The following is a 26,694-nucleotide window of genomic DNA, read 5'->3' on the forward strand; positions in this document are numbered from 1 at the left end:
AACAGGTCAGGGTAGTTTAATTTACTGTGGTCCTCCCAYCCAAACAAAATAGAATATGTAGAATAAGGTGTATAAGAGTCCCACGGGATACAGCCCTGGAGGTAAGAGGGGTCCAAGAGAGATGTTTGATAATCAAGAATCACCTCTTTCAAACTCAGTGGTCCATCCCAACAAGCAGGAAATCAAGCAAAAGAAGCAGGACRACTGCATGGATGAACAAGGAGCTCCTGACTAAACTCAAACATAAAAAGAAAGTGTACAAGAGGTGGAAGCAGGGACAGGCAACTCAGGAGGAACATAGAGACTTTGTCCAAGCATGCAGGGATGGGGTTAGGAGAGCTAAAGCCCACCTTGAGTTGAAGTATCATGGAATGTGAAAGGCAAAAAAGAAAGGTTTCTATAAGCACCTAAGCAGCAAAAGAAGGCTAGGGAAAATGTGGGCCTGCTACTAAATGTTACAGGTGCCCTGGTGATGAAGGATACAGAAAAGGCAGAGGTGCTGAATGTCTTCTTCACCTCAGTCTTTACTGGCAAGACTGCCCATCAGGAATCCCAAGTGCCTGAGACCAGAGGGGAAGTCTGGAACAAGGAATACTTACCCTTGTTGGAGGAGGATCATGTTAATGCTTAAACAAACTGGACATACACAAGTCCATGCACTCTGTTGGGATGCACCTGAGAGTGCTGAGAGAGCTGGCTGACATCACTGAGAAACCATTCTTGATTATCTTTGAGAAGTCATGGTGATTGGGAGAGGTTCCTGAGGACTGGAAAAAAGTAAATGTCACTGCAATCTTCAAAAAGATCAAGAAGGATGACCCAGGAAACTACAGGCCAGTCAGCCTCATCTCAGTTCCTGGGAAACTGAGGGAGGAACTAATCCTGGATACTATTTCCAGACACGTGAAGGACAAGAAGGTGATTGGGAGTAGTCAGTATGGATTTACAAAAGGTAAATCATGCTTAACCAATCTGGTAGCCCTCTATAAGGAGATGACTGACTTGGTGGATGAGGGGAGAGCAGTGGATGTTGTTTACCTTGACTTTAATAAGGCTTTTGATGTTGTCTCCYACAACATCCTCATAGACAAGCTGATGATGGGGTAGATGAGCAGACAATGAGGCAGATGATTGAAAACTGGCTGCACTGCTGGACTCAGAGGATTGTGATCAGCAGCATGTCCAGCTGGAGACCAGTCACGAGTGGTGTTCCCCAGGGTTGATACTAGGGCCAATACTGTTTAGCATCTTCATTAATGACCTGGATGATAGGACCGAATGCACCCTCATCAAGTTTGCTGATGATAAGGAACTGAGAGGAGTGGCTGATATACTGGATGGTTGTGCTGCCATTAAGAGAGACCTTGCCAGGCTGGAAAAATTGGCAGAGAGGAACCTCATGAAGTTCAATAAAGGGAAGTGCAGAGTCCTACACATGGAGAGGAGTAACCCCATGCACCAATACAGACTGCGGGCTTACTTGCTGGAGAGCAGCTTTGCAAAGAAGGATGTGGGCAGTCCTGGTGGACAAGCTGAACATGAGCCAGCAACATGCCCTCATGGCAAAAAAGACTAACAGTATCCTGGACTGCATTAGGAAAAGCGTTGCCAGCATGTTGAGGGAGGTGATCTTTTCCCTCTACTCAGCACTGGCAGGACCTCATTTGGAGTGCTGGGTCCAGTTCTAGGCTCCCCAGTATAAAAAAGACATGGATTTACTGGAGTGAGTCTAGCAAAGGGTTACAAAGATGATTAAATGATTGGAGTATTTCTCATAGGAGGAAAGGCCGAGAGAGCTGGGAATGTTCAGCCTGGAGAAGAGAAGGTTCCAGGGGGATCTTATCAGTATATATAAATATCTGAAGTGAGGGTGTAAAGAAGACAGAGCCAGACTCTTCTCAGTGGTGCTCAGTGACAGGACAAGAGGCAATGGCCACAAACTGAAACACAGGAAATTCCATCTAAATATAAGAAAAAACCTTTTTTTTTTTTTTTTACTGTGAGAGTGGTTGAACACTGGAACGGGTTGCCCAGAGAGGCTGTGGAGTCTCCTTCCTTGGAGATATTCAAAAGCTGTCTGGATATGGTCCTGGGCACCCTGCTCTAAGTGACCCTGCTGGAGCAGGGAGGGTTGGACCAGATGATCTCCAGAGGTCCCTTCCAACTTCAACTATTCTGATTCCATGAAAAACAGAGTAGTTGAGAATACACAGAATATTTATGTTGTTTCTGGAAACAAGGGGCCATGAAGGAGATATGTAGGTATTGACTTGTTTGATTTGTCCTGATTCTGACAGCCTGGGAGAAGGAAGTACCAAGGTATAGACAGTTTTGCCTGTATAGGGCAGAAAGTGTCATACGTTTACTTCCAAGATGAAAAAGTGTCCTGCAGCCCTGACAGTTATTGCATTCCATGGGATAGTAGTGGGTAAGGTCTTGCCTTTCTCTAACTTATCTGGCCATGGTCCTTTAGATGACAAAGCACTGATTACTACCCAGCCAGCCTCCAATCTGGCACTCAAGGAATGAAGCTGCAAAATCTGTGAAGAGTTCATTTTCAGCAAATACCGCACAGATAGGCCAAAACTGATTATGACTGACAGATACTAATGCACTTCAGCCTGACAGAAGTTGTACTGGTTTAAGATTATATAATTCACAATATAAGCCCAGAGATATGTCCATGGAACAGTCATGATGTATTTAAAAATCCATAGCCATTTGAACTAGGTAATAAAGGATTTTTTAAACCTTTATGAAAACTACATAAAATGCCAAAGAGACAGAATCGCAAGTCCTTCTTTGTTCACAATGCATTCAGCATAAATTCCATCAATTTCACAGAAATATTTGCAGAATTTACCCAGACTTTTACTGTTATCTGAGATGATCCAGCTGACACAAATATCTCAGGAATTTTCTGTGCTGTGGCATGAGAAAGTGTGTAACTTTCTTTACATGGCTTGACCACAATACAAGATATTATCCTACCATTAAAAATAGTACTATTGCTACGATATTAAAAAAAAAGGGGACGTTAAAAGGAAGACAATTCCAAACTAATATTAGGAATCTTCCAGTAAATTCCGCTAAATTTAGTAAGAGCAACTGGAAACATCTGATTGTTAGTAGTTCACCAAACCTGAGAGCAAAATAAAATGTGTAATTAGGTTATTAAATGTAAAAATGCATTTTCTACAGCAAACAGTGTTATTCTTACCAATATAGGTAAGACTAAAACAACAGAATATCTATGCGTATGATTCCATTATTGAAAGCTCTAGGTACTCATCAATTTTCATTATCAAGTTTCACATTCTATGAGTTTTTAATGTACTGTACTGCAGACTGCTAATGATGCCACAGTTGTTTTCATTGTCCAATTGCTGAATACAGTGCTAAGGATATCCAGTAGATTAAAAGATTTATCCTTGGTAAACAACTGAAGTGTCATGTGGTGGTTCTGAACATTAAGCCAAGCACAGGTCCTTAGCAACATAAAGATGTCCCAAAAGTGGAATAAATTTTCTGTCATTTTTTTTCCATTTATCTTCCAATCTCTGTAAAATACTTGATAGAGGAATTTCCAAGTAAAACATTGTCTTTTGGTGAGGTGATCATGAAATAGATATTTGAAAGAAATAACTTAATTATCATTAAAGCTCTTACAGTTCAAGGCTTTCTAGGGTGTACCAGGGGAACACCAGTGTATGCTATTACTATTGAAACATAGTGGTATGCTGTTGGTAGAATCCAGATTTGGTTTGCTTGTATCTTATTGTATATCTTGCTATAGGCGCAAATGTAACAACCAGCCTACTTTTTGGGACAGAAAGTTTATTCATATGGTTATGAGTGTGCTGTGCCACTTTCCTCCAAGACCAAAGAGCAGCCCTGTTATACGGTATTTAGTAGTATAGTCAGAGCTAAAAATAAGAAGCTTGGGTGCACTTGAACTATGGCATCACGGAGCTCAGTGTGAATTAATTTATCCTACTTCTGTGGTGACCCATGCAGCTATGCTGTGCTGCTGAAGGAACACAGGCAAACACAATTTTGCATGGTTAACAAATGAAGGCACTCAAAATAGGGAAGAGGGGAGCAATACCTCTTATCTCAGGCTTGTGAGAAACAAGGGCTTTCCTGTATTTTTTATCAGTGTTTTCCTGGCTGCAGGACAGAGGAAGAAAAATGAGATATGCTGAAAAAGTATTTATTATTTCAGATTTATGGGTATTACCTCATCAGAAGAATTTTATAAATATGAATTATTTAGAACTTGATAACATAATGAAGAGTGAGAGAATATTATGTGGTTTCCACAGCAGCATCACCAAATGGTTTATGGAGGGGTAAATTACGGTGATGAGTTACTTGCCCACTATAGTGGGTGAGTGAGCCCAGATAACAATACTTCACATCATCTTGGGGGAGGCTATCTGTGAGGGATAGGCACTCTCCTCAGCACAGATGCCATGTGGGCATCTCCCCAGAGACTGGATGACTGCAGATTAGGAGTCACGGTGTGCTGCTCCCTATTATTCAGGAGGCTGATAGCTTGGTAGTGGCCTTCACCAGCAGAAAACTGCAATTCTTCCTCCCCCACCTTCCTCAGCATGTTTGAAATCAGCTCTAATATTCTGGGGCACAGCYAATCTGACATTTTCTGTCCACCTGTTTTTAGTGGGGAAAGGTTAGGCAGGCATTCAAAGATTTTTGCCCTTGTTAATGCTCATATCCCCTGAATAATAGCAAACGAGAACCTTATCCCATAGTGCCATTGCACAAAGCTACTCAGATCTCTTTTATCTCTTTACGCCATGGAGAGGGTTATCATGTTCACTAGAAAGGCTTTTGTGTTTGAAACAACATCGAATGCAATTGGTTTTTCCCCAAAGWTAAGTTGGGAAGTGCTATTGCAGTCATTGAAACCCTGATCTGTATTACAGGAATACTCTGAAATGTCACCCTTTCCACTAAGGTTCAAAAGTACATTTCAGCTCATTTGTAATGAGCCTTTGCTGCTTGTTCTAGGCTGTGTTTAATATTTCCACAGTAATTTTGACAGTATGACGGCACAAAGCAACAGAAATTCTGCCATGTCCTGAACTGTACTCCTGTGATCTGACAGATCATTCACTCTATTGATTTCACAAGCTGCAGGGTACATGTTTTCATTTTATCTCCTATCCAATGTCTCTACAGATCTTCCCAAATATAAATGTGAGATCATAAGTGATTGGGACCTAAAAGATTTTCTAAAACCCATTTTTCATTTTCAAATTATATGTTAGTAGCATCTGGGAAGAGAAAACATAATGATGCTGCTCTTCAGGTATAACACAAGAAACACCCTTAGATTTTAAGCCAGATCCTACACTAATATAAATCAGAGTGACTGCAGTGAGGGTGGGGGAGTTATGCTGATCTACGCCTGCTCACCCATCTGAGTACCTAACTCACAGTAGTGAGTGACTGAAAAGACAGCCATTTCTCAGCAAAAAGAGGATATGAGGATCAAAAAGCATCTAATATGTATTCAAGAGGGATTGCTCAAAAGGAAAAAGGCAATAACAAATACCCTGTACTGGAAATGGGGAAGAATGATGCAAGCAAAAGAGAGAGGGGAAAAAAAAAAAAAAGATTACAGTCAATCAGAAGTTTCAAAAAAAAGATGATAAAGGCAGCAAAAAGTCAAGCTGAGCTGACGTCATCTGAATGGTGCAAGGAGAATAAGAATGTAACTCACTTATATAGTAGGGAATAGATGTAACAGTGAGAGTAGACTCACTAACAAAATCCTGTGGTGTGAGGCTCCAAATATTTCATGTGCAATTTTCAGAGCCACTTTCCTCCCTAAAGTTCATAGAAAGTCAAAAGTCCTCAGTGTTTTGAACGACTGTCTTGTCAGGGCCCAATTTTTAATAAAGTTGATTGTTATTTGTACTTAGTCGGAAATACTGCACTTGATAAACATGGCTTTCCACAGAAACCTTTTTTTTTATTATTTTTGAAATTGTCTGCTTCCTTAGAGTTTTTCAGTATAAAAACATATTGAAAAAATATTCCATGGAAGTTAATAGTTTTCTACTTTTTCCCTAGTTAGAACTCTGAGGCTTTTTACATTTCATATCACACCTAACCCCATAGGTATACCTTAAACCTATGAAAACCAAGGAAAGACAGAAAAAAAAGAACAAGGTTCTAAATGAACATGACAAAAAAATTTTTTTTAGAATCAGCCCTTACCATGGAGGACAAAACTCTAGACAAGGAGATATTAGTACCATTATGTGTACTGCAGAACTTATTCTCACCACCTGCTAGTGTTGCTGAAATCACTAGGAATAATCACATTGGCAGAAAAAGTGAGTTATTCAGAGGAACTCACAGCCAGACTTGTAGGGAGTAAATAAATACCAGATGCAAGACTGGAACTGAAATGCCTCAGTATAAATAGAATATGTGTAAATATAGATGCCTCAGGTCAAAATGACATAATTCCTCTCACCTTTGAAGAAGGAGCCTATACAGTCCCTAATGTCAGATCTTTGCAGGCATCACAGCAAATGCAAGACTTGTCAGAGTTAATAACTGTGTCTATTGCCATTTTTCCATGGTAAGGGGGCTTACAGTACAGCCTGTGTATTACAGAGCATATGTGGTTCAACGGTGGGCTTAGATACAATAACCTCTTCTTTCCTCCAAAGGTTATAAAGAATTTCATTTTCTTATTCTAGCTTACTGTCTTTGTCTTTATCACACTTTATATTTTGAAAAGTAGAGTGAAAACGCCCCTTGATTCCCACTTTCCCCTCCTTGAAGCAATACGTACAAACTCAGCTCTCCAAGGGTTCTCTTTGCCTCTTTCAGTTTCTTTCTCCCCCCTCATCTCTGATTCTTTGACATACTCTGAAGTCAGCCTGTTTTTAAATGTTGCTGTATACCAGACTGAAACTTCTGTACCACGACCTTTATCAATCCATTTTACCAGTTTTGCTGTTTTTTGCTTGTAGGCCAGTTACTATTCTTTTGGCTTTTGTTTAATGTCAGGAACACTGTATGGGAGCATGTATTAAAGGCATGGATGGTAGTTACGCTTAAACATAGCATAAGGAAATATAGCCCACATAACACATTACAGTTCCGACCTGGACTCTCAGCCTCAGAGCTTGTAGATATATACACTTTTAATTAGTCCTAGAAACTGAGAAAACTGACTGAGGAGAGATTTGTTCTGGTCCTGATCTTCAGAGAACACAGACAGAACCACTGTGTTCCTAAGAACCTTATCTGAATGCAAAAGTTTTCTATAAGATATTTTGTCCTATAAACCAGGATTAGTATGAGAACTTTAATTTAATATTAGTATGATGAACTAAATTACAGTCATTAATGAATATTATCTTTGTCAGTTTTGAGTAAAGTTTAAATATTCCAAGTTTTATTATGTTTCTTTTTGAAGGGAAGAAAAGGTGTTTTTTCTAAGAGTTCTCTATTTGAAATCTCATTCAGCTCTTGCAAGGAAAAATGTAATTATATATATGTAATCTGAACTAATGTATAGCATGTACATGAAATATGCTGGATAATTTAAGTGCAATCCTTTCAAAGTCTGTCAAAATGGGGTAAGCTGGAGGGTTCTTTTTGAAATACTGCAGTTTTTATCTGTCCCAACACACCACATTTATTTCAGTTTGTTGAATCTCAAGCTATTTCCACCGCATGTCTGGATTCTTTCCACTGCATGTGCACTCTGGCATGGGATCTGSGAAATCTTGTGTCTGTCAGATAACAAGCTTTTCCTGCAGCTAGCTTTGCAATCCATGGATAAATGCACCTTTTTAGAAGGGTTATGAGCTGTAGTTTTCCATGTCATTGTTTTAAACCCTTAAAGTGTTGTTAGAAACATTATCTTTTATTTGTTACTCTATTTTATTTTGATTTAACTCTACTTAACTAGTAGAGTAACATAACCATCAAACTTGAGCCAACCAGCACAGAGTAAAACTTGCAAAATCCGAATTTGGACCAGGTGACTCAAAAAAGCTTTTAAAGCCTCATGCAAAGCTGGAACCAGCCCTGAGCAAGCCTGGGCAGATGACAGCTATTTACCAAAACCAGCTCTGCAGCCATATTCTAGAACTGATTGGGAAAACTGAAACGCAGAACTGTTGAAAAAAAAAAAAAATCCTTTCCAGGAATGTATCCATTGCAGTGAAAAATACCCATTCGGAACCAGGTTGGCCGAGTGGGGCACTGTAGTGGGAAGTTAGAGACCCAGTGTAAAAGCTCCCTGTTGGGATCAGGAGCAAGATTTAACCCTTTCACTTCCATATTCCATATGAATAACTGACTTTATTGGTTGCCAGCCATGGTTAGAGAGTTCTTGGTGTTTCTGCCTTCTYCTTTCTTCCAGTCCTTGCCTTTGTCCTATCCTGCTTTACCACATYTCACTCCCCAGGCTAAGTTGGTCCTTGCCACCATGCCTTGCCCGATCCCAGGCACTGCTCTGGTGTTCCCAAATCCCAAGCTACACATCCTCTCAGTGCTGCCTCCTCACCTTCCTCTGACCTCTGCAGCAGTTTTGCCTCCCCGAGCTATGCCGTGGGCCACCTCTTTGTGACTCTGCCTTCTCACAGGAATCGTAGCTCTGGCCGGGGGCTGAACTAAGCAGCCTGGCAGAGCTGGTTAAGCTGAGCTTTGCTCCTTGTCTCCCCTTCAGTACAGTGCATGTCCTTAGTAGACTATGACCAACAGGTTGGGAAACACTGCTCTAACCAGCAGCACATCAAGAGTCTGTCTGTCTGTCTCTCTCTCTCCCTCTCCCTCTGTCTCTTGTGAACAAGAGGAAAAAAAAAATCTGATTGGAAGTGAAAACAAATGCGAAAGCCATTTGAGAAGATTTCAGGAGGAAGACAATAGGAATGAACTCCACTGGAATTCTGTGCTCATTTCAGTTGACAATGAAATGCAGAACTGACACACTTAACCCCAAGAAGCAGTAGCATGAATCTTTGCAAAACTAAAGCCTCCACTTTTTCAACAGCTTTCCTCATAAGCTTTCTGCTGTGTAGTATTCAAGAGGATGTCTGGACTAATTCTGCTAAACTAAAGCATAGTGTTGCCCTTCATAACACCAAAAAATTAGAAAAAATAAGAGGTTATTTTGAGTCAGCAAACCCAGACAGTTTGGGATTTTTTTCTTGCTCCCAGCTTGAAAGCAGGACAGATCCTAGTTCGAATTTGTCTATTCTGATGAGGATTGTTGAAATTAAGGAACTGAGAACTTTTAAATATGGAAGCAAATTCTCACATGATGTACATGGTCACTGCCTGGTGATACCAGAATGCTATGACAAGTAACATTTGATCTGTGTAGATCTGTGCCTGGAATAAAAACAATTAAATGCTGTGTCAGTAACAATACTTATGAAGCTCAAGGGGGGAAGGAGAAACAATTTGAGGATTCACTTGCCTTGTCTCTCCTCTGAATTTACTTGTTAATTATCTCAACTAAAAGTTCTTACATATACTTACATATACTTGTACACACTTGGGTATACTAAGTTGTGTATACTTACATAGCAGCTGGAAATCATTGTGAGGTATAAATGCTTCTTTTCCTGGTCATTTTGAAGATTTTTATTGTGTAAGTAAGTACTATTCCAGCAGCATAAAAAAATAAGATATAATAACCTTAAAAATATCTAGTATAAAAGGATAACTGTGAGACCTCTTGAGTTTGCTTTTGCTCAGCATTTGACAGTCTCTCAGGCATCTGAAGTTTGGCCTATTAATCTTTGTGTCACACGAAACAAATCTACACACCTGCTACCCCCCATTTTTTAATACTTCATGCTAAGTAGAAGGAAATAATTACACTACATTTGGGAATAGGAAGAGGTTAATCTTTTTCTTTATAGTCAGAAATTCACATTTAGCAAGAAAGAAATAACACTTTAAAAAGAGTCTATAAATAAAAAGAAAGAACTAAACTTTCTAAAACAAGACTGATATGTTGGGAGAGATCTTATTTTAGGGAGTCTTTTAGGATTCCCTCCCATTCTTCCTTAAAGTCCATCCTGGAGACAAATCCCTGCTCAGCTTAATTATTTTTATGACACAGTTCCTGGAGGGAAAATATCTGAAAGTGATGCAACCCTCATCTCTCCCTTACTCTATCTAAAGACTTGGCTGATCACTCTTCCTGTGTAATGCTCTGCTGGTCTTAGAAAGGAATTCAATGCCGCTGGCATTGTGAAGATTTATAAGAAAATGCAGTAATCACTGTGGATAATCACGCTGTTCATGTAGCCTTGAGCATTTCAAGTCTCTTGCTCACCAACAAATTATTTTCTCATTCAGTGTTATTCATCATTATTTTGTGCCCTTTAGACTTAAGTTTTTGTTGCTCTTTACAGCACAGCACATTATTTTCTGCAGACTTTATGTTCTTGCCCCACTGTCACCATATTACTTTGGTTTACTTATTAAATGCAGCTTTCTTTATTATATTTATTAGTCATCTGCGGCAACCATGACTATTTTTGTGTTTTTATTATTTTCCATCTCATGCATGTTTAATTACCATAACAGCAAGGGTATCTTTTAAATATTTTCAGCAGACACATAGCACACTTGGTTAAATTAGACAGTTGTTTATAAATCATAATGGGAACGGCGCCTTGAGAAGCATTCTCCTCATAGCACATTTATTTGTTTTTGTTTTGGGTTTAGAGTAAAGGAAATTTTTTGAGTTAGGCCCTGTTTGCCTTTCTTTGCACTGAAGTGAATTTCACTGAAAGAAAAGAGAGTAGGTCAGGTCCCCACTGATGCTCTTGAAGAAGATCTGAAGTGGAACATGAACAGCACATGGGTCTTTGGCACATCTCTCCCTCCCAGCAAGCTGGTATGCCTTTAAGGAGCAATGATGAAATGCTTACCCAAACAAACCAGGCACTGAAAAACAAATGCAGGTCAAAAGTCTCTCTCCCTTTCTCACCCAGTCACAACTGGGTTTTATTTTATTATTATTCCTACGCTGCCTTTGAAAAATAAATGACTTTGTTTGCCTTAACCACCATGTACCTAGGGTTACATGTACACATCTAACAAGAAGGGAATCTGTGCACAAACAAGGCATATATGAGAAAAAGAAGAGAGGAAAGAAACCTTGGAGAGCCAGTTAAAATCTTCATGTTTCACTCTAGCTGTACCTTTGCTTTTTATAATACCTTTTAGTGAGTGAAAAGATCTCATTCTGTCCTAATTTAAATATGATTTTATTCTTATTTTATCCTATTTGCAGGTAGCAGTTSTAATGTGTTGATTGTCTGGGCAAGTCACTTACAATCATCTCCCATGTTGCGCAGAGGCCCTTACTCCATAGCATTGGTCAGCTGCAAATAAATGTTGCAGACCGTTATCAGATAGTAGCTCTGGACAGATCTTCAAGATCCTTTCAAGCATGTCTGTGTTTCTCAACCGAACTGTCTATGCACGTGTAAACCAACATTAGCCTCTGAGCTTTCCTGCTCTTTATCATCTTCCTCTTATCTATTAAAATCTGAACTTTGAACCTAATGTTCATATTAGGAAGTAGCTAATGTGTTTCCAAGAGTGACCCACAGACTGTCCTTAATGACCTGAAACATGGGCCACAGTGAAGACCAGGCTCCACACATGGACACCACCCTATAAGCAATCTAAATTTAATGCGTTATCTCTTGCAGCAGATAAGATAATGATGAGGAGCTGCTAAGCAGTGCTCTCCCCCCCATAATGATGGCTCCTGAGCATCAGGCATATTTTGCTAGCCCAGAAAGGCTAGATGAGGCTCCTTGCCCAGGTGCGGGGTGCTAACATGCAGCCCCATGGTGGTGAGATGCACCTTTTCTTGTGTACTGTGGCACAATCAGCACTGGGGGAGATTCTTGCAGTAGAAACACCAGTGTTTCCCCAGAACCAGGCCTGAGGGTGCTGCTACAGCCAAAGAGAAAACAGCAAATTCATTCATGGTCCCCAGATCAGGGCCACTCTATAACAGCACTGTAGGCACAACCAGTGAGGCCAGTTTTGCTCCCAGTAGGGAGTAGCAATTGCCTGAAATAAGTATTTCACAACCTGACCCTCTCTTACTGTGCACCTACATGCACTGTCTGCCTGTAAGGAGATGCTATTATTCTCACTATAATTCTGTGTTACCTTTCAATTTGCTTTCTGCTAAACAGACCAACAATTTGTGTTCAAGCCTGGTTCTAACCATTGTAACCCCAAATAAASTCTTGTTAAAAAGAACAGTTGTTGAGTTATAGCTACAGGTCACCAGTGGTACCTTTTTAAAAAGTTACTCTATTAGACATGTTAGAGAAAAGGCTTAAAAAAATTCAACCTCAGATTGAGTTGTTAATCATGCATACAGGAGGTTGTTTTAGAAAGAAGAGATTTGCTGATGCAAACAGCATGAAAGCCCAGCATGACTGTCATGCGAATAGCAGCAAACTCTCAGTAATTGAATGCAATATTCAGGGTTGATGCAGTTATTTATAGATTTGAGATCCATTTAAATTCAATGACAAATGCAGATTTAGAGAGGCAGAGAATTCCAAAGTTGTCATTTAGGACTGAGATTAAATGATGGAGAAATTGCATGTGCGTGATAAGGCCACATGTGGGCCTAATTTGTGTCAATATGATGCAGATCACTAACTGTTTGCATGTAGCTAGGAAAATATAAACTGTTATGGCAGTGTTAAATATTACTATTATGAAAATGTACAAGGAGCTGGACAACACATGGAAATAGAATTTCGAAAAACAAAGTGGAAAATTCACCCTTTTAGAAAGCTTTAAAAGCATATACACTAGCATATTTTTCTATTAATTTCATTAATTTAGATGATTAGCAACAAGTGGTTAGAGCTTACTACATAGAGCCATCATTCCAATTCAAGTCTCATGCACTAGCAGTGATCAGATCTTTACTTTTGCTTTCTATTCATACACATCTCTTCAGGTTAATACAGAGAGTAAAATGTAGTGTAAAATGCAGCACATGCTTAATATGTCCATGAAGAGTGGGAAACACTGGTTTTGCTAAAATGTGTTTTTACCTTGAAATTTGTTATACAAACATGGCAAAGACATGTTCCTTCTTTAGGGACTGGAATTATCCAAACCAAATCTGTCTTATTTTAACCACAAAAACCCAACCCCCTTTCTTTTTTACTGCTACTACTATATATCTCAATTGAGCCTATATATCCCATAATTTAGGATGAATCTGGCTTGAGTGTCAACACAGATTCTGCAACCGAAGTTGAGGTCCTGTTCCAGCAGAATATTGAAGCATCTGGTTAGCAAGAGAATATCACTAGATTACATCAAAGCCAGTACAAGCAGGGTGGATCTAATTACTCTTGATATAACTCATTATGTCAGCAATTATTTGTAACTTACCAGTGAGTCCATTTTGGAAATCCTTCAACTCATATTGGCAGCCAGTAACGGGGGCTGATGTGAATATTCACTACTCTGCCTTTGGATTTGTTTCTATTAAGTCTACAGCAATATAGAAAATAGCATTATCTTTAGTGTCTTAGTAGAGAGCTCAATTTTAGGATTGAAAGCTAATTTTAAAAATTAATTCTACAGAATTTCTAAGTTAAATTCTGCTCTTTTTGCACTGGAGCAGGAAGCAGTATTTTATTTAGGCATGCTATACTTGTATGTTTTGTAAGATATGCATGAATGACCAGCAAAAGATATAGTCTAAAACTGCAACCTCAGCACATTGTGAGGGGGGGCACAGCACACTGGCTGTTAATGGGAAGGCCAAAGTCTTCTGTGTCTCTTGGCAAATCTTCACCTAAGAACACTGCATTAAAATTAAAAAAAAAAAAAAAAAGAGTTTAGATTTTTAAAAATTCACAAAGGTCAAGTAAAAGATCCAAACCTGGGCCCTTAGTACTTTCACAGTTCTTCTGTGTCAGAACGATTAATGAGTGTTACTCAAAGCCCAGCTGCATTCCAGGCCAATAACATCCCCAATTACTGCCAGAGTGAAAGCCCAGGGTCCTCAGATATCTCTTATTTAGCAGTTTGCTATAAATCCTTGTTGAATAAGAAGCAGGCAAATTTTAATGAATCTGATTTGTTTGAACAAAAACGATATAAATGTTCCTAAAGAGCCCTAATCCAGGTTGTAAAAATCTCCACTTCACCTGCCTCTGCTAGTGATCCACATCTTTCCTCTATCAAGTCGGAGAAAAACATGATTAAATAAAAACCTCCACTTAACACAGGGGTCTTCTGATACATAGTTTTTTGAGCACATAGTCAAAGAAGGGCTTGTGTTCCTGAGAGCCCAATTATGTTAGTTTGTCTTCTAAAAGATATTGCTACTCCGGCCAAACCTTGCCTTAGGCAAACATCAGTAAGGTCTCATTGGAAAGACAGGTAAGAGGACAATGCTCTACAAGGATGGCTATAGAGATTACAGATGTTCGGTTTTACTCAAAAGGGAATGCACCATGACTTTGAAATTGAAGCTGCAAGTACATTTCATCTGGACTTTTCTTCTCTGACACATTGGTCTGCTGCATAGCCTGAATGCATGGCACAGCCTACAGCGTTCTGGAGAAGCCCAGTGTAGAAGAGTATCTCCCATTTTTGTCTAACTCCTGATTCCTCTGTACAGCACTAGAAAAACCTCTGCGGCAGTGATATTTAGAACAGTAACAGAACTCTAATTTCTTAAGCATAATCAGGAGTGTCACTTGGGTAATTAGTGAGCGACCTTTTTTTAAGCACTGTTTTCCTGACCTCTAGTAACTTGTAATACATAACACAGGAGGAAGATGTTTTGATAAACTCTGAGTTGTGTGTTTTTTCTAAAATTGCTGGATGGAGTGCAAGTGCCCTAGACTCAGAGTTGGGGATTAAAGCAGGCTCTCTGAAAAGTGACAGGGAGCTTACAGCCCTGAGTTTTTATCTCCCTGAAGCTAGCAGGGTTGTAGATATGTAATTCAGGACAGGAGCTGGCTCAGAGAGTAAGAACATGGAGCATTCTGGAGAGCTGGTGGAAATCACAAACAATGCCTGGGCCCTGGCATATGCTTCCAGAATCAATTAAGAAATCACTTGCCAATTCAATAAGCCTGTAACCTATACAAGTAAAGCTGACATGACTTGTTCCCTTTAATAGGAGTATCTCCAGGGTGTTTCTTAAAAGATATCTTTATAAAGTTGTCTGTTGTCTTTATAAAACAACAAATTCTGACAAGACTTAAAATGAAAGACTTCAGTTTTCATACCTACCTATAGAATGGGCTGCGTCAACCTGTAGGACAGTTTGAGAGTGTTTATCTATTGAAGAATATTTGAGGCCAATGGTCTACTGTAGCCATTAACTCACAAATGTTGGCATATTTTTCAGGCACAACTTATTTTTTGAGGTAGTGAAGACTATTATTCCCATTTGAAGGGGAAATGAAGAAATTAACCAGCTAGATGATGCACAAAGATCTACACTGACCTTCACTGCACATAGAAATATAGCCACTAAAGATCTGCCTATTCCAAGGATCACAGCTAATATATGTAGTTATATGTAAGGTGCACTGAATTCCTCATCAGACTTTGCACCTTAGACTCAAAAGACTTTACAATAACTGACACATTTATAGTCTGTGAGTTGAACAAATCAAACAAGAACCCTAATGGAGAAAACAGCATTGAACTCTGGTCCCTAGCATCCCAAACCAATATCTTACCTACCTGATCATCTTTTCTCTCAAGATGATTGTCGGGTGAAACCCAAAATCTTCCAGAATATCTCAGAATAGGACTCAGAATCAAGATTTCCAGTTACTTTGTAGCCCACAGCCAAATAACTGATCTCTTTGATCATTGTAAAATAGGATAACATTGAGTAGAACACCAGTTGGTCCAAAGAATTTTAGTAGACTTTAGATCTTGTCCTAAAATTGTGTGAAAGTCACCGAATCTAAATGAAAACAAACAATATGGCTCAGACACCATATTAAGCAATGGTCATAGTACAGAAGTATCTGTTTTGTTTTTTTTTTCTCTTTAAATACTGCAGTGTTCTGGGAGATTTCAGAGTTTGCTGGAGTAATGCTTCTTTTTCTCCATCAGTTGCATTTATAATTCTGTTGTTTCTCTGAGCCAAAACAGGCAGCCAGGCTTGCTCTTGTTACTATTATTCTAAGGACAATATAAAAGTAAAAGTTAAAGCATTTTTCAAAGTGAAACCCATTGGACATAATCCATTTTTGCAAGCAGCAAAAGATGGGAATAGGATCAGGCTGGCTGCAAGAGTATAGTCAATTCACAGTCCTTAGAAAGCTCCCAGCATATGCAGCAGTTGTAAGTTAACTACTTGTTTAGTAGCCAAGCAGCCTTCTTTTAGGATATGATTAATAAAAAGACTCAGTTGATTAATAATCTCTAAACTAATGAGAACCCATGGAACCCATCATGTCCAGTCAACAGATCAATGTGACACAAAGTTCCTTTGATGATATCTTTATACATATTGAAGACAGTGCTCTGTTCAGCAAAATGCTCAGTATTTCTTCTTGACTCAGGATGCAATTTTTTTGAAATCTGAGTTCAAATTTCCAAATAAGTAGATGACTACAGACACAGGCATCTGTCAAGTTTTTCAAAAACTTCCTGATACTTGTGCACATCTCTTGAATGTCTTGCCCCAAGCTGGTTGTGATTTTTCAATATGGCAGCTGGTAGCTACTGAAAGAGTCTGCTAGGAGTTAAATAAGGTGCATTTACTAAAGCATTTCTTTGTGCTATTTTATCATTATGCTGTTTACTAGGGCTTTAAACAGGGAAAGACATATGGGAGAGAAGAGTGTGAAGAGACATTCAGAGCGCATCCAGAAGTTAATCTACCTACATTTCCTCCATAGCAAAAAGGGAGAAAGAGCAGAGAGAGAGGCTTTCCGGAACACAGTTCAGGCATGGAGTTGAAATTCTGGTGTCTGGCTCACCCTCTGGAGTATTGTGTCTTACTACAGTAATCACAGAAGGAATTTAGGGAGATTAGCTCAGGTCTCTGAACCCAGTTACATATGAACTTAAACCCTGAAAAAGCAAAGTAGGAAGACACAAACAACGGCTCTTGGAAATTACTTAATTCTGCTGAACTTGGGCAATTCAGATCCAGTATCACTTACTAGCAAAAAGGCCCACATGTACACCTTTACAAGCACCTTTGAGCATCATTACCTGCCAGATCCTGAGACAGCATGCAGTATTTAAGAGCAAAACATCCGCATGTCCTACACAGGTTAACTGTGGGTAGATTTAGTCACGCCGGTTGACAGTGTTAATTGAAATTCAGTCTTTTTCTCTTTCAGTGAATTACTGATTGACTTTGCTTTTACGTGTTTAAATTATTCATGGAAGAACTTATGCAAATGAATTTCAGCCTTTTGGTTATTTATGAAATGTCCACTGTGTCAGTGTGTAACTTGTTATTCATTGCTTGAATAGCTTTTGTTACTTCTCTTCTCAGAATGACCACTGCAATTTTTTCAAGCAGGAGAATAATGCCAAATACACTGCATTTCTAAACATCACTCTGAGGTGAAAAAAAAATCACCTAATTTTCACTGACAGGATATAGTACAAATACCTCTACACCAAATAACCAGTGGAATTCTGGTGGAGATGAATGCACATTGCTTTGAACTTATTGACCAGATCTTAGATGAGACCTGTTTGATTTACTGTGGACTGAGAAGACAGAAGTCTGTTTTTAATCGTATACCAGAGGAATTTATAAACAAATGTAAAAAGAATGAAGGATGGATCTTCTTAACAAAGCAGGCAGCACAAAAGTATTCAGCTGTAATTAAAAACCAACCTGAATCTCAGACCAACTACTGCTGATTCATGCCCCAAATTCAGGCTGTTATCAAAGCTTACCTTAATCCATACAGCCTGTCTTGCTCATTTTAAAGGGCTTATTCACATGCCTGAGAAGCTTTTCTAGATTTGGAAACTGGAGTGCATTTAAAAAAACTTACTAGGTAACACATTTCAGTTGATGTTTTCTTAAATATAAGAGTTAATAGCATTTAATGAGTTTAGACCTGTGTTTCTTTATCAGAGTCAACCTGAGAGAGTAAAAGTCTTGAGCTGTGCCTATACACCCATAGATACTTGTCTGTTTACATGCATATATATAAGACAGTTTGAGTCTTAAGCATCACCAATGTGTTCTTATTTGGTACATGCATACCTTTCAGAGAAATCCCTGACACTTAATGATATCTAAATGTAGTGTTTACAGCTCCTCCTGTATTGGGACTACAGATTGTGTTGTGATATTGTAGGGTGTTAAAGACTGAAAAGCACCCAGGATGGATGAAGAATTTAAAGAGCTCCTAGCAAGAATGAATTGCCAAAGGCTCTTTAGTCTCAGCTGCTTTTCAGCAGATGGCACTGTAACAGCATTTGAATCAAATTCCCCAATATATTTCATATAATACATTGTAGATATACATGAGTCCTTAAAATTGAAATTTGATGTTTCTAGAGAAATATCTACTATTTTTTAAATGACTCTTCAAATCGGTGGGAGAGAGGATATCAACTGAAAAATAGAAGCAATATATCATTAGTTTGGGACACTTAATTTTCTATTACTCCGAATGTATCCAATAACAACATGGTTATTTTAAATTAAACTAAAATGCAATCCAGTCTTTTTTCATGTGCTCATAACAGTTATATTTTAGAGTAATTTCTTCTGAAGCTTAAATGTTTGTTATATACTTCATGGGAAGAGATAATTCCAAACTGGGGATTACATTTTCTCTCTGGATATTTGACTGATCTCATGCAAAAGTGAGAACAGATTTGAGGCAGCCTATCTATCATTCTCTATTGAGCATTTCTTGGAAGCCTGTTGCTATACTATCTAAAGCCTTTATGCATTGATAAATATGGTGAAATGGACATTTGGCTTTGGATCAATATTTGGCTTTGCTCTCATAATCTTTCAAATATTCATTTAAAGCTTAATACAAGGAAACAACTCCACACTCCCAACACTCAGTGGCCAGCTCAACCACTTCTTATCCCTCCTTCAGGCAAGTGTCTGATCCCCTTTCTGACTCGTTCCCTACCTGCCTCATTCCTTCCTCAAACACCAGTTCTGCAATTGCTTCCTCCTACACCAGGTGCTTCCTCTACAACACTTGTACTGTTAATTCTTAGCAAGTCCCCATTTCCACCTTCATCACTGGAGTCACAATTTTATGTAGCATGTGAGAAACTGTTATTAAAAAATAGGGCAGGTTATGGTTACTGTTTTGGGTTAGAATTTTTTTGATAGTTCCGCTGCTGTGTGGACTRTGCAGATAACACTAGCACCAGCTGATAGAATAGTGGGGACTCTTTAAATAGAAAATCAAGCAGATAATGAAGAGAAAGAGTGACTGCAAAAGACCTGTGTGTACCTTCAACAATGACTCCCTAGAGGAACTTGGGAATTAAATACTTTGTTATAAAGCATTTTGTTTTTTACTTAATTAACATACTATCCATGGTTCTGGTTCAGTGCTGTACTTGGCTGCTTCCTGTGTGCTTTTACAGAGATCAATAAAACAACAAATGTGCTTGAAGTTCATGAACCAAGGCTATGCTGAATTGTTTTCTGTTCTGCAAAGGGTACAACATACCTCAGAATTCAGTGCCTGAACAATAAAGTCTGTTTTGTGCAAGTCTGAAACCTAGATATCTATGAAGAAGGAAGAAAGACTGCTGAATATCTTCAAAGAACAAAGTCCCCCAGGACAAAACACGCAACCAAACAAGTGAATCGTATGTGGGGTGGGGGAGCTAGTAGACTGTGGGAAGTCTCTGGAAGAGTAAGGCTAATAACACTTATGTTTGGTGGGCAGAACACATAGATGACACGACAGGGACAGAGCAGCTAATGATCCAGCATAGGTAATGGCTGAACACAAAGTTGAATAGATAGTACATGGAAACACCTAAGAGCTTTTTATGTGAATAACCAATAAATGGGAATGTGTGCTCCTGATAAGAAGTCATATTTTGAGAAGAGATGACAGACATAATTTAGTTTGTCTATCTAAAGATGCATAAAAACTGCTGTAGTGGCATATTATACCTGATAAATTACTTAACATTTCATTTGTCTTCCACAAGGTATCTGTCACACTTTTTAGTCATCTAAGAAAATATGGGAATTATCTCACCAATAATTCTTGAATAAACCTCTTTATAACACAAAGGAATAAATTACCTTTTAAGTCCAAGAAAGACTGCAGTATCAGTTCAACTACTTTACTAGACATCAGATAATTCAGGAAAGAGACCTTGTGACTAATCCAGTGTCAGGAACAGGACTGATAGGAACTTACACTTAATTAGGTACTGGGTATTGCAACCACGGGTCACAAAACCTCAGGAAACTAAGCTTCTGAAGTCCCCCTGCTTTTTATCTTCCCCGTATCTCTCCTTTTAAGATACGCACATTCTACCATGTGTTAGAAGCCTGGGCCTTTTAAACTAAGGTTATCTAAATATATAGTGGAATATACAATGAATTTGCAAGGTTCAAAACTGTTCTCTCTTCATCATTGTTTGTGAACAAATTATATTCCTTTGGCACTTAACTGTACAACAACAGATTTAACACTGAAGACCTGTACTTGATTTAGTTATCTGCGTATAAAGGGGTACAATGAATTGTTAACAGTGGCAAATGGCTTATTAGTTACACAGGTGAGTGAGAAGATATTGCTTGCCCAAATGTTTGTGAAGGGAATTTTCCTTAAAGAAATGTAAAAGAATGACTCTACTGCAGATCTTATGCAAAGATCTCTGTAACGGAGCGTGGCTGCAGTGGGATTATGTGTCACAGAGAGTCTCAGAGACATTGAGACTGACACACCAACAACAGCTGAAGGGACTGTGTATTTCCCTCTAAATACAACAATTTAACTTGGATTAATAAGAAAGGTAGAGACATTTTTGTTTGGGAGAATTTCTATGCAAGCAGTGATCTCAATACATCTGACCCATGTTTTAAATATCATTGATCTGTGCAGCATTTTACTGACAAAGAGATCCCCTTGGAACAGCTCTTTTCCTCTCTGTTACTTATGCCTGCCTCCAGGATGGTTTGAAAGTACTGCCCACTCTTTTTTTTCTATTGTTGCATCCTTATCCAGAAATAGTGACCTTTCTTCAGTTACTTTAAATTGCTTGTCCTGGGAATAGAATCAGCCCCAAACACATATAATCGCATTGCCCCAGCTAGTAGCTGTAACACTAGTAACTGTAACTTAAATCATTTTAGTATTTCTAGTGCACTGTAGACACAGTGAGGTCAGCTCTTATGGATCTGTTGCTTTGCAGACAGTCTCACATTCAAGAGAGACATGAACTAACAAAGCTAAGTGCTCAGCATCATCAGACTGAAAATGTATTAAGTGATTCAGATGTTAGTGTGAGGTACGTTGTCCTTTTTCTGCAATATATCTTTTAAAATCAGCTACATATTATCGCAGAAGAATGTAATTTCAGTTCAGTGTTCTTGCATGGTTTTTTTTTTCAGATACATGCCTCTTTCCTTACATGTGAAACCAAATACCTCTGAGCTTTAGAAAATGGGGCCAACTAGGGAAAAAAAAAGAAAAAAGAAAAAAGAACCCCCCCAGAAATCAGACCATGTCAGAGCAGAGGCCTTGGAATTTGAGCCACATCGAGACTTGTGCAGCTGTGGAAAAGGATCAATGTACCTTTTAAGCCACTTTGATACTCCATTAAACCTCAGCTTTTATGACCAGGGCAGTCTTTGCCCCTTGATCTCATCTTCTTCCTGATATTATTTAGCTGGTGGTAGAGTTCTCTATAGGTCTGTCTACATGGACTATCAGTTAATCAGTTAAGCTTCAGCATTCTCCAGCATCCAAACCTTTTTATTGTGACTCAACTCCTTTCTGAATGCAGGGAGGATTCTGGTATTAACAGTTCTCTGTCCCCTTCTATCTGCCAGCAGGTCTCCTATGCAAAAGCAGAAGTGGTTAAATATGCATAAACACATATCACACATTGTAAGAAAACAAACTCATATGCAAAAAAAAGAAGAAAGAAAAAGAAGAGCCCACAATGTTCTTGTAGAACACAGATTCAGCCACTAGGAAATTGTGCTATTTGCAAGAATCTTCATCCACCATGAGCAGGACAGATACCAGTGTGGTCTGAAGCTCAAGGTGGAGTGAAGTGCTAATGCACTGTTTGGCTACACCTCAAGCTCTGCACTAGGAAAACCGGAAGAACAGAAGACAGAAAACCAGCTCTTTTCATGACTGGCTGAAGTGTGAACAACCAGGCTACTCATGATGCCACAGTGTAGCTGCTTCCACTGTAACTGTGAGTGCTGGCCARTATTTCCGGAGGCTGGAACTCCAACACTGGACTTAATTTTTAAGCCAGCTAGAGACATCTATTTGTGAGGATATGTTGTAATAAGGAAGTATTTGAAGTCTGATAGTAGGTCAGGCTGTACATATGTAACCTATAAATTTTAGTAATCTCCTTTGTGCATTGCCTGGGATCTTCATAGTTTTGTGTCTTGGGGCTTGTCTCCAAAATGCCTCTCTTCCTCACCGCAGCTCTGTCTCCAGCATATTTTGTATGCCAAGGATGGTATGAAATATCTGAAGAATGCTCTTACAGCTGTCTCCTGTAATGTCTAGTAATTCTTGTCCCTAGCTAAACTATGCACATTGTTTTAATACTTTAATCCAGCAAGGGTAAAAGGACCACATTTTATCTTACCTAGGGTGGAGGATAAAGACCTCATCCAAGACCTGCAAAGCTCTGCAATTTCACTTCACAGGGACCTAGCAGACAATTTCCTTTTATTTCAGGCCATACAGATATGTACACAGGAATCTTAGAACATTCCAAATTTCAAAGCAAAGCTCAGTTTCAAATATCTCCCTTCAAAACCTGTTTAAAAACCCTGTTTAAACCTTCAAGTCTTGCTTCTTAAAAAAGAAAATGAGCGGTCTGAAAAAATAAACAGGGTTTTGATATAACAAAGACCTTATACATGGACTTAGCTATACACACAGCATTTAATCTCATTAATTTCAGTGGAATGCACAGTGGTGTGTAAAGATATACATAAATCTGCAGGCTTGGGGCTTGTTTAAATTTCTGCTTTGTAAGAAGACTGTAAACTAGACAATTTCTAGGAGTCATAAACTTTTTGCAACTCTTTTGAGAAGAAGGGGGTGATTTCTGTCTGTATGTTGGGCAAGGGGTGGCTTCTGTAGAGAACAAGTTGAATTCTTATTACCACAACCCTTGTCTGAACAGGGTAAATTAACTTTGGGGTAATTTGGGGTTTTCTTTCCCCTGTCCCTGCTAACACCACATGCTGCAGTGTTTGGGACATGTAATGGCAGAGAAGTTGCCTTGTTACAGAGCCATCACATCCTTTTCATAGCTTACAGACCTGGTAAACCAGTGGGTCATTGCAAATAGTTTGTGCCTTGACCAAGAATCACACGGAACTGCAGCTTTTCATATGGTGTTCATTTGTGACAAAAGCACAAATTTCCCCAAAGCTACTGTTATTGTGTTGAAGTTAAATTAGATCTGAGCCTGAGCTGGAATGTTAAGTCCAAGCACTTTTCAATTTTTGTGAAGATCTGGATTTGACATCGTTTGGGGCATTGCCATGAGACATATCTTATCATAGTCTTGTAAGGCTGGGCCAAGCTTCATGATGTTAAGAATACCTAAAATTGTGTTTTTTTTAAATTAAACATTGGCTGTTTAATAAGATCTTCTTTTCTTTAACAAATACAGGCTACCGACTTGCTGGGGGCAGTCTCTCTCAGCAAGACAGGAGTAGGAACTCCTGTAGGACAGGACTAACCCCTTCCTGCTCCCCACAGGCTTTTCACCTCTGGAGGGGAGGTGGGAGAGTGGGGCAGATGGAAACCCATATATTCAATAGCTTGCTTCAGGCCTCCTGCTCTTCTCTTTTTTTTCCTCTCTGTCTATTCCCTGGCCTGTTCCCAAGTGCCTGAACCTCTCCCTTTCAGGCTCCACTGTCAAATCTCTCTGATTACTGCCAGAAACTTGTGGCTCCCTTTTATTTTAACAAAGCAATTTTATTTTGCAATCACTGATGTTTCTCTTGACCTTTCCTTCTTTCCTTAGGATGGATTAAAACACTGCTCTACAAAAAAAGGGTGAAGGGAAGATAGATACAAATAACAACTGTTAAGTGTGTAATGCGTCATATGATTTATTCAGCAGAGTGCACTTTTAAAATAAATTATACCCACCAAGCAATTGAGACTGATGGGGTTGGTGAGTGGGACGAAAGCTAACAGATTTAAAAGCAATGGTTTCTCAATGACCTGAAATTTTAGTACAATGACTTATTTGAGAGTAAAATTAAAAAAAAAAAAACACAAGGAACAAAGTTGAATGCCATTAATTTGAAGAAATTATGCCTTTGGCTCCATTTTCTGGAACCTTTTTATCAGACTTCCATTATATCACTATTTTCTTTCTGAAATGGGCCTGGGGAATATAGGATTTTTATTTGCTATTTGTGTGGGTTTTATATGGAAAGATCCAACATGAACTGCGATTAACATCATTAAGCCACTTTTGTATCTAGGATACCAATATACCTTGGTTATTTGTGACTGTAAGTACTCACCATCCTAAGCAGAACTAGGTTAATAATTTATGTGGGTATACACATTGATTCCAGTTAGTCACACTGGAGTCTCCTAAATCCAATCTGCAAGTCAGGAGTGCAATGATTTACATGTCACGTAGGAAGTATGGACCAAAAAACATTACTACTACATGCAAAATAACATGTTGGTTAAGAGCTACAAGCAGTTGTTATAAACTCCGGAATTTCTGAAAATGTATCTCAGCAATGGTTAACCTGTGTGCTGTTTGCTAAAGCCCATCGTAAAGTAAAGCAGAGAAATACTTTATCAAGAAGACAGCCCGAACTGTTATACTGCTGGACTGATAAAAGCCAGTTGTACCTGTTTTGTAAACTATAGTGACAAAAATTAACCTAATACAGAGATAGCATCCTTGCTTGCAGGCTATGACAGCACCCCTTCTTCTTAAATACACAGCCAAATCTTCAGCTTGCCTAGGTTAGCTAAGCCAACAAAATCAGCAGAGGTTGCTCAAGATCTGACTTTTTTTTCTCCAGCCAACTTCAGCTGACATGTCTGGGAAATTTTACCTACCTAGAACACTGCAGATTCATAGCAGAGGGTAGGAGCCAATAAACCCAAAGTAGGCAGAGAAAGGAAAATTTGGGGAGAATTTAAATATCTAGGCCCAGATAATATCTTAAATCTATCTTAAGCATCTGCCTCATCTGAAAGCTGGAGGCATCTGTGCTCTGCTTGGACGTCCCTGTGAGGCTACATGTCTATTTAGAACTGTCCCCGTCCTAGCTCACTTTCAAACCTAATCCTCCTTGTTTCCATAATGTCTTAATCCACCAGACAGTTTCCAAAGACTCTTCACATGCAACGGCAAGATCACGCTCTGCGGAGAAAGTAGCAATAGATTCCCTTCTCTTTTAAAACTGATGGAGGACATAAAACTCATCGTTTATATCACAGCCTGTTTTAGCACTCACCCAAGCAGTGGGAGACTTGAGTTGAAATCGTAATTTAGTTCATGGATTCAAACCTATCCCTTTGACCTCCAAAGTAAATGACAGGATATCTTGAGCTGCACCTCAGTGGTTAGAACACTATCCTGGAAGATGAAAGCACTGGATTTTGTTTTTAAGATTACATTTCATATTATAAATTATAGTACAAGCAGGTTATTAAAAAAGAGCGAACGAATGGTAGGTATCATGCTCACAAGTTTGCACATGTGCTTACACTACAAGGAAAAAAAAAAAAAAGTAGTAATGTGGTTGAACTTCCATTTACCAGAAGTTTAATCACATGGAGAACATACACTTGTCCTTTGAGGTTAGAATTACATTCCCACAAAAATTGGCCGCTTATTCTGCCAGTGCAGAGATGATCTGGACTGCATGGATACTACAGAAAGGGACTCCTTTGTCTCTTTTTGTCCCTTACTAAAACCGTGTCCTAAGATAACACAATTCCTGCTTGTCATCATATGAAAACAGAGACTTTGCACTAAGTAGAGTCTATTGTCTTAGCAGCTGAAACTGCAGAACAAAACCCCAACCCCCACATCAAAAGAACAAGATTAGAATCACAAAGCCTAGTATTCAAAAGCAGGCAAGTGACAGAATGAAAAGTGCCAGCATTTTCTTTTTAACAATTTTGTCTTTAACTATATGACTGCATATTATCAAAAGGTCACCAGCCTTCATTTTTTGTACAAGAGTTAATAGTTACTATATTCAAATTAATGAGCAGTTATTCTTATTTTCTTCTTACTGTTTTGTAGCTGGCTGCACGCACTAATACAATACATTTCAAACACCCCACAGAGGTAAAAGGTGATATTAACCCCTGTTTTACTGCTCTGGAACTAAATTATGAAGAAAATGAGATGAAATGCTTTCACTAATTTTTACTGACAATTTGGAAATAATTAGAACCTAATTTTTCA

General features: G+C 38.8%; 1 long non-coding RNA gene across 3 annotated transcripts; it reads right to left on the bottom strand.

Moving 5' to 3' along the window:
• Positions 1-10,203: 10,203 nt before the first annotated feature.
• LOC112972169 lies at positions 10,204-25,851 on the bottom strand. Of its 3 annotated transcripts, XR_003255563.1 has the most exons (7): positions 25,733-25,851; positions 22,001-22,089; positions 15,781-16,009; positions 13,787-13,879; positions 13,462-13,563; positions 11,354-11,402; positions 10,204-10,962 (listed from the first exon to the last, which is right to left on the bottom strand). It is a non-coding gene; the product is annotated as an uncharacterized LOC112972169 (long non-coding RNA). The 3 variants fall into 3 exon arrangements; XR_003255562.1 differs by having other exon boundaries at positions 13,462-13,879; XR_003255564.1 differs by lacking the exons at positions 22,001-22,089; positions 25,733-25,851 and adding an exon at positions 21,825-21,975 and having other exon boundaries at positions 13,462-13,879.
• Between the last annotated feature and the right edge of the window lie 843 nt (positions 25,852-26,694).

The sequence above is a fragment of the Apteryx rowi genome, unplaced genomic scaffold, assembly GCF_003343035.1.
Source record: "Apteryx rowi isolate R43461 unplaced genomic scaffold, aptRow1 scaffold_478, whole genome shotgun sequence".
Classification (NCBI taxonomy): domain Eukaryota; kingdom Metazoa; phylum Chordata; class Aves; order Apterygiformes; family Apterygidae; genus Apteryx; species Apteryx rowi.